This window comes from Danio rerio, chromosome 15, assembly GCF_052040795.2.
Source record: "Danio rerio strain M-AB ecotype USA chromosome 15, GRCz13ab, whole genome shotgun sequence".
NCBI lineage: Eukaryota > Metazoa > Chordata > Actinopteri > Cypriniformes > Danionidae > Danio > Danio rerio.
The window spans coordinates 21,975,129-21,984,342 of record NC_141035.1 but is presented as its reverse complement, the minus strand read 5'-3'; the positions used below and the strand labels follow the sequence as shown (position 1 = coordinate 21,984,342).

The 9,214-nt window shown below is 34.1% G+C and overlaps 3 long non-coding RNA genes across 4 annotated transcripts; 1 reads left to right on the top strand and 2 right to left on the bottom strand.

Moving 5' to 3' along the window:
• Positions 1-284: 284 nt before the first annotated feature.
• On the bottom strand, positions 285-4,474 carry LOC147840616 (uncharacterized). The gene is made up of 6 exons (XR_015509323.1): positions 4,420-4,474; positions 3,066-3,171; positions 2,871-2,941; positions 1,399-1,583; positions 1,028-1,231; positions 285-644 (listed from the first exon to the last, which is right to left on the bottom strand). It is a non-coding gene; the product is annotated as an uncharacterized LOC147840616 (long non-coding RNA).
• Positions 4,475-4,536: 62 nt separating this feature from the next.
• LOC147840615 (uncharacterized) lies at positions 4,537-6,154 on the top strand. Its single transcript, XR_015509327.1, has 2 exons — positions 4,537-5,648; positions 6,008-6,154. It is a non-coding gene; the product is annotated as an uncharacterized LOC147840615 (long non-coding RNA).
• On the bottom strand, positions 5,959-7,294 carry LOC147840614 (uncharacterized). Of its 2 annotated transcripts, none has more exons than XR_015509321.1 (3): positions 7,039-7,294; positions 6,403-6,449; positions 5,959-6,295 (listed from the first exon to the last, which is right to left on the bottom strand). It is a non-coding gene; the product is annotated as an uncharacterized LOC147840614 (long non-coding RNA). The 2 variants fall into 2 exon arrangements; XR_015509322.1 differs by having other exon boundaries at positions 7,043-7,294.
• Positions 7,295-9,214: the final 1,920 nt, after the last annotated feature.

Here is a 9,214-nt window from a genome sequence, read left to right as displayed (position 1 = left end):
GGCCGTAAGCGAGCCGACGCTGCGCATCCGCGCCGGAATCGGCGCGAGGGTAATGTGCGCTGCGGCCCGGAGCTGGCGCGACTCCGTATTTATACACCTTATAAAACCTTTTGGTATTACATTGGTACTTGATATATGGTATTACAACCATTTGAATTTATATAACAGCAAACACAGGCTATAATGTAAACACAAAGTGTAAGCACTGCGTTTAACCTTTGAATAAAGTGCAAACTGCATACATATTCTGTAACGAAAATAATCAAGACAAATGACAAAATAAATAAATGTTAAACGTTTATTGATTGCATGAAAAAAATAGTACTAAAATTTTATAAATAATTTTGTAGTGCACAAGAATATCAATATAAAAACAACAATAAAACAACACAATAAAGACACACAGAAAGATTTAAACAAAAAAATCTAAAAATTACACACAAACACAGATGTTTTTTTAAAACAACCCTGTTTTCCCAATAGACTTGAATTAAAAATTTGTAAAAAACAGCTAAATTTTATATAAACCTAAATATAGAAACCAATTTAAGATATAGCAAGAAACATCTTAAAAATACCAATGACAATCCGTAAAATATCCAAGTCAAACTTGTAAAAAGTACTGCAGAATTCTGAAGAAACATCTTGAAACATTTTTTAATAAAACATTAAAATAATAATAAACAAACAAATATATATATATATATAAATAATTGCAGAACAAAATCAATTGCACAAACAGCAAGACATGAGTGAGATGATTATACATTTCATATATATACACACGTCTTGTGCAATTTTATATTTATAATTTTATTTGTATTACGTTTATTAAAAATGTATCAAGATGTTTCTTTACAATTTGGCGCACACACATACATACATACATTCCATACATATATACACACACACACACATATATATATATATATATATATATATATATATATATATATATATATATATATATATATATATATATATATATATATATATATATATATATATAAATGCAAATGAAAGAAACAAATTGTTCAAGTATCAGGGAACATCCTAATACACTTAAAATGTTGTTTAAAAATTAAAACAAAATAGTGATGTAGACATTTGACACATTAGCTTTCTCTTCTTTCTTCCTCCATCCCTGTCAGGGGCAAGTTGTAGCTACCTTGTAATGCATTTTTCCACTTCTTTATCAGTGGTGTGGTATGGACATTTGTCCTCACTCCATCTGTGATTAAAAGATAAACAGATAATTAGTAGTGAACAAGTACTAATGTAAAAAAAAAGAAAAAATTAGGAAAAAAGTAGGCTACCTACGAAGCAAAAAAAAAAAAACAATAAAAAAAAAACAAATAAACTTAAAACACTTTGAAATTAGCAAGAGCTTGAACTTACCAGTTTCTTCATTTGTTCAGGCTGCTCCTTTAGTTGATTTTCAAGCTTTTCCAAATCCAATTGGCCAAAGGAAGGTCAAATGTGTTTACATCTGGAATTTCATCACGTCTGTTTTGGTTTTGTGAGAATCAGGCCCAGCTGCTGCTTTATGACGTTGCATGATTTTAAAACTTCAGTCAGTCGTGCTAAAAAAGAAAAATAACAGATTAGTATAAATCAACCTGTAGCTTATTCTCATACAACTTCTGTAAATACAACAGTGGGTTAGACACTGCTGATATTCTCTAGTTGATCTTTACTTTCTAGCTGCATTAAACCTTAACAAATTTAGTGATGTCTTACAAAAACATCACGAGATGCAATAAGTTCTGTCTTGATCTCAAACTGCACTAGAACAAAGACTGTAAATGTTCATAGGTGTACTGCAGGAGTGTCCAAACTTTTTGGGCCGAGGGCCAGATGCAAAAAAACAAACGTTGTCGCGGGCCAAATTTTACATACATCACACAGACATATATATATGTCTGATATGACATGATATATATATATATACACATGATATATATATAAATATATATATATATATATATATATATATATGACATGATATATATATACAGTTGAAGTCAGAATTGTTAGCCCCCCTAAATTATTAGCCACCGTTTATTTTTTCCACAATTTCTGTTTAACGGAGAGTTAAACATTTTTTCCACACATTTCTAAACATATTAGTTTTAGTAACTCATTTCTAATAACTGATTTATTTTATCTTTGCCATGATGACAGTAAATAATATTTGACTAGATATTTTTAAGACACTTCTATACAGCTTAAAGTGACATTTAAAGGCTTAACTAGGTTAATCAAGTTAACTAGTCAAGTTAAAGTAATTAGGCAAGTTATTTTATAACAATGGTTTGTTCTGAAGACTTAAGGGGCTAATAATTTTGACCTTAAAATGGTTCATAAAAAAAATTTAACCGCTTTTTATTCTAGCCGAAATAAAACATAAGTCTTTCTCCAAAAGAAAAAATATTATCAGACATACTGTAAAAATGTTCTTGCTCTGTTAAACATCATTTGGGAAATATTTAAAAAAGAAGAAATAAATCAATGAGGGGCTAATAATTCAGACTTCAACTGTGTGTAGATAGACAGACAGACAGACAGACAGACAGATAGATAGATAGATAGATCATAACAAGAACTGCTGCTTAATTGAATGCATGTAATAGCGACACCCGGTGGTTATTTATTGAATTACGTTCATTTTTGTATAGCGGGCCAGATTCTATTGATATTTACAAAAAGCCTCGCGGGCCGCAGATGGCCCGCGGGCCGTAGTTTGGACACGCCTGGTGTACTGGAATGTACAGTATCTGTGCATCTTGATGGTGGTCTTAAGATTTCTGCCATAGTCATTGATGGTGATGTGACTTGTGGTGCTGCATTGATTTCTGAAATCTTCATACCTGCCTTTTATCCAGCCTCTTTGTTCCAAGTAATTTTTCTTCATCATGGTATAGATGTGTCTATACTGTCCCTTAATCAGATACATTTACAAAACAAAACATCACTTTAGTATAGTGCCAGGGCAAAACTCACAGGTTGTAATAGATCAATGACATAATGTTGACAGTATGTGTTTAAAATAATTGCAAACAAACCTGTTCTGTCTTTAGATGTATGACAGGCGATCATCATCCTCATCTGTCTACCAGTCAGAAATCACAGTTGCGTATGGATGTTTGAGTCGAGCTTCCTCATATGCATCTATAATAAAACATCACATTGTTGTTAACCTCCCGTAAAGAAAAGTTCAAACCCTGAAATACTATCAAAGTTAATTAATGCATATAATACCTATAGTGTAAATAATCAGTACACAGAAGGTTGCACAAGATTTATTCGGAGATTCATGCAGAGTGACAGCCTTATGAATCTGAGACATAGATTTGTAAGATGGTCAAGCACATGCATTATTCTGTACCCATGAAGATTAACCTACCATTGTGAAAAATGTTTGTTGATGATAGCCAATAACAATAAACCATTTCAGCTGTTTGTGAAGCAATTAGTAATGTAATGTCTGAAAAGCTCAATCTATGTTGAAAATGTATCAGCAGTTTACAGCTTATAATGGACTTTTAGCACACAACTATAGCATGCCTATTCACGTTCAAGAGTGTGCCATTGACTTCTTTGGTCGTGATGTGCTGCAAAATGATCTCACTAACCTTTGTTAAACAAGAACAATGACACTTAACCAACAAATATTGTTACCCATTCATTTAAATCAGAATTTATCACTGTCAATAACATAAAAAACAAAAAAAAAACATCAAAATCTGCTTTAAGACGTTCAGTTTTACATTAACTGACCATTACAGCTTGAACAAAAGATATAATTGATTCACATAGGCTAACACATATGAATTAAAGTGCATAGTAATATATTTCTCTCGGATAATTTAAAGAGAATAGTAAACAGTCGAGTTTCGATCATTTTCGTGACTAACTGCATAAACAAGATAAACAATAATATTTTATTAATCCAAAACGATTCGTTTTTATTTACACATAATCACAGAATTAATACTGTTGGAGAAGTATACGCCTGTACAATGATTTTTTCAACATCCACGGTACTTTATAATGTTAAATCAGGAAAAAAAAAACACGTTTTGCCAAGTTAGTTAATGGATTCGTCTACAGAAACTTTCTTTAACGCAAAGTTAGCATACACACAAATTCGTTTCATGTTTCTTTAAAATAATTAAAATAGTTTTCAGTTACTACACACGTTACAATCTAACATTGTGTAAAAGGAAAAGGAACTTTCAGACGTGTTTGTAACTGTTAGCGTTAGCATACATTAGCTCCAGTCGTGTTTCTTAAAGCAAGTTACATTTCGTATCAAACTGTTTTAAATTACTAAACGCTGTTACAACCAAACACCGTGGAAATGTTTTAAGCTCTAAATTCGCTAATTATACAGAACACAAGCAGTAAAAAGCTTACCTTTCTGACCGGACTCCACGTGAAATGTTTGAAAAACCAACCCTTTTCTTCTTGTGATCTTCGTGCCATGGTGGTTGACAACCAGCTTTTTGGAGCATTACCGCCACCGTCTGGATTGGAGTTTGGATCAGGAATTTAGTAACGCATGTGTTTATTATGAAACCAACTTCTGCTTTAAAAAAAACAGTCAGCACAGGAGCGTGCTATCTCAAAAATAAGCGAATTTTACATAGTTTTTCTCTAGATGACATGTATAATCTATTTATAAATAATATTGTTTTGTTTGCGTCTAAACATTGCGACCATCCACACTAAATATTCTTTTTTTTTTTTTTTTTTCTATCGTACCATTAATATTTTCTCAAATTATCATTAAACGTGGAGCTAACAGATTACTAGATAAAATAAGAACTTAATCGGTTGCCATCAGCCGAGTCCTTGCCAGAAGCGGCCAGGATATGGTTGACCGGAATCGGGCCAGTGCTTTACAGCCGCATCACAACCGCATGTGCGCGAGCGAGCTGCGGGCCGCACTCGGCCCGGATAACACTCGCCGATGCCGAGTCGGAGCCGGAGGCGCCGAGGGGCAGCCGAGCTCGGGCCGATTACTGCCTGCTATCTGGGTCTGTCCACATTCTGAAGTGTTCATCAGATGGGTACATCTATCATAGGAGGCAAAAACCATACGATAACCAAGATGATAAAAAAAAGTTACATAACTGACGTTAAGCGCAACTTTAAATAAATAGTAGGTTTATTAAACCTTAATTTAAAATAATATTTTATTACATAAGATATCCTTGTCAAATGTAACCTAATTTGTTGTTACCTTTATTGTGTAACTTTTTTATTCACATGTAGAACATGCTTAAAGTTAGTTTTCCAGTCTTGTTTGATTATATAATCATATATTCTTATATCAAAAGAAAATCTATTACATTTGTTCTGTTTTTGCTGTTTATGTTAATTGTTAAGATACAGCAATGTTTCCCTAAGCCTGTATGAAATTTTTATTTCTGCATAATAATGATTAATAATAATTGTTATTGATAACAATCCCAATAATACAAATAAAATAGCAGGGACGGAACAATAACACCTAATAGCATCAGTAACTTGATAACCCTACCTGATAGCCTTTCTAATGTTGGCACATTGGTACATCTGCACAAAGATGTCGGACAGCTGCTTGAAGATCTTCCTTTGGAGAAATTTTACACTCGAAAAATGTGAGTATTTACTCTAGACTGCAAAGCCCACCCCAACACTTACAAAAATAATAAATGCTGTTCACAAACACACACACACACACACACACACACACACACACACACACACACACACACAGCTATGCATGAATAGTCACTAGACAAATGTAGCCAAGGTGAGTACATCTTAATTTCCAGTCAAAAAATGAAATAATGTAGTTATACATTATTGAAATTATTAATGTATTCATCAACAATTAAAGAAAATATGAATGTATGATTAAAAGAATTAATAATAGTAACCATGATAAATAAATACAAGTCAACAAGATACGAAACTAAGCTTTATTCAAACTTATTCAAACAATCATGTATTTCAGACAAAACCCCATGTTCTGCTGCATGCTGGACTTCTGGACTTCACTTGTTTTTGCCATCACATCCCTCAGTGCTGCAGTCAGACTGGAACAGAGTTGTGAGGTGAGGCTGTCCATGCCTGAGAAACCGATTCATACTGAAGATGAAGAGACCACACCAGCATCTGGCTCAGATGAGGACACGCAGGCAGGTGGAGGGATGCAGGGTCTTGTCCATGGCACTACAGCATCTTCAACATTTACTTCATCAGCACACTGCTGTTCTTCATCATCATCACTGCACACACCAGTCTAAGGACATTTCAGATTATGCAAAGCTCTTAATAAAGAAGTCATTTAACAGCACACTTTTTGAGTTTCATTTGAGTTCTGAATTGGAAGTAATAACATGATCTTACTTCATGTTTTGAATTCAGGTTTTCTCTGTTTTCTTGCCTTGCAAGTCCTGCTCCAGCCCAGAAATGGCATATAAATCAACATTAAAGAAATTGTTGTAATAGCAGTTTGAAACAACAATATTAAACAAATATGATGGTAGCATTTGTTCAGTCACTCTGCATCAGCTAACACACAAACATGTGTGCTTCCTTCTCTATAACAACCAGACAAGTCATATTACCTCTGTGATTTGTGTGCTCAAAATTATACTTTCATAAATGTATCACCAACTGAACAGAAGAAAACATTACTGTATTAATATTACATGTATCTAACCTAAGCTGTATTGACAAAAGTGCATTCTACATCAACACAAACAAATCACTCAGACGTCTGTTTAATGTTATAATTTGCTAATCTGCAATACCTCCTATATTTTTCTATCAGACATTGAATAATCGTCTTTATGTAAATTAACGTTTGAAACGTCATGTGCTTACAGAAGTTCCTACATGATAATTTACAGCAAGATAAAATAAATATACTGTAAAGCATCTTTACACTTTCAGTAATTCTACAGTTCACTGCACAGTAGCTCAACTATTGCTATTTTACTGTAACTTAACTCAAGGAACCGTCTTTCTGGATTTAATTACTTGCATGTAAGAAGTCTAAATCCATCCAGTTTTCCACAATGTTACGTAGCATCATCATCTTTCCGTATGGTTTTTCGTGGCCTCCTGTGATAGATGTACCCATCTGATGAACACTTCAGAATGTGGACAGAAGCAGTAGGAGATTTCTCGCTTTCTCTTTCACGAGTTTATACGGATACGACATGGAATAGTGCACGCAAATCTGAACGCCTTGAAAAAGTCGTAGCGCTACCGGTTGTTGTCAACAACAAACTCTTCCGCCTTAAAGCTCCGCCTATGCTGGTTGATTGACACCTCATTTGCATTTGATTTATCATTTGCGATGTCTGTTTGAGCATTTGATTCACCATTTGCGATGTCTGTTTGAGCATTTGATTCACCATTTGCGGAGTCGTTTGAGCATTTGATTCACCATTTGCAATGTCGATTTAAGGATTTGATTTATAGTTTGAGCATTTGATTCACCATTTGCGATGTCAGTTTGAGGATTTGATTTATCATTTGCGATGTCAGTTTGAGGATTTGATTTATATTTTGAGGAGTCGGTTTGAGGATTTGATTCACCATTTGCGATGTCAGTTTGAGCATTTGATTTATCATTTGCAGAGTCAGTTTGAGGATTTGATTTATCATTTGCAATGTCGGTTGGAGCATTTGATTTATAGTTTGAGCATTTGATTTATCATTTGATCTTTTAAGCATTTGAATTTTCATTTTAATTTTGATAGGAAAAAACTTCCATAGTAGGGTTTTCCTAACTTATAGATTAATTTGTTTTATTTAGTGATAGAAACGAAAATAGTTTACATTTATAATCAATCTCAATTTTTGTGCACATAGTGAAATTTCATTTACGTACATCCAAGATAGGATTTTCTTTGTTAAGCTGGAAAAATATAATGTTTTCATAAGAAAGTTAACTAATAGTTACCCAAATGCAGCATACTGTACATACATACATACATACATACATACACATTTACAAGTCAGAATTATAAGCCCCCTTTGAATTTTTTTTTTATTTCCCAAATGAGCAAGACAATTTTCACAGTATGTCTGATAATATTTTTTTTCGTCTGAAAAAAGTCTTATTTGCTTTTTTTGTTTTTTGTTTTTGTTTTTTATGGTTAGAATAAAAGCAGTTTTTACTAAAAAAAAAAAAAAAAAAAAAAAAAAAACATTTTTAAGTCAAAATAATTATTAGTCCCTTTAAGCTATGTATTTTATTTATTTATTTATTTTTTTGATAGTCTACAGCAGGGGTCACCAATCTCAGTCCTGGAGGGCTGGTGTCCCTGCAGTGTTTAGCTCCAACTTGCCTCAATACACCTGCCTGGGTGTTTTCAAGTATACCTTGTAAAACCTTGATTAGCTTGTTCAGGTGTGTTTGATTAGGGTTGGAGCTTAAATCTGCAGGACCCTGGCAGGAACAAGTTTGGTGATCCCTGGTCTACAGAATAAACCATCATTATACAATAACTTGCTTAATTACCCTAACCTGCCTAGTTAACATAATTTAAGCCTTTGAATGTCAGTTTAAGCTGACTTCAACTGTACGTGCATACATACATACATATGGGTCAGTTAGCACTGTTCCCTCTCAGCATGGAAGTTGCTGGTTTGAGTTTCGGCTGGGCCAGTTAGCATTTCTGTGTGGAGTTTGCATGTTCGTGTGGGTTTCCTCTGGGTGCTCCAGTTTCCCCCATAGTACAAAACATGCAGGTGAATAGGGTAAACAAAATTGACTGTAGTGAATGAATGTGTATTTAAATTATAAAAGTATATGTGTTATGTGTGTTTCCCAATGTTGGGTTGCAACTGGAAATGCCAGAGTAATTAGCGGTTCGTTCCATTCTACTGGCACAAACCCTGATAAATCATGGATTAAGCCAAAGGAGATAGATAGACAGATAGATAGATAGATAGATAGATAGATAGATAGATAGATGGATGGATGGATGGATGGATGGATGGATGGATGGATGGATGGATGGATGGATGGATGGATGGATGGATGGATGGATGGATGGATGGATGGATGGATACAGGCCTGTGCAGGGCATGTGCAGGATAAATTTTTTGAAGAGCTGGGGGGGGTGCTTGTTGTGCGCGTTCTGATCAGCGGTGTTGTTGCGCGCCTACTGAAGGGCGGGACGGAGTGTGTGTCGCGTCGTGG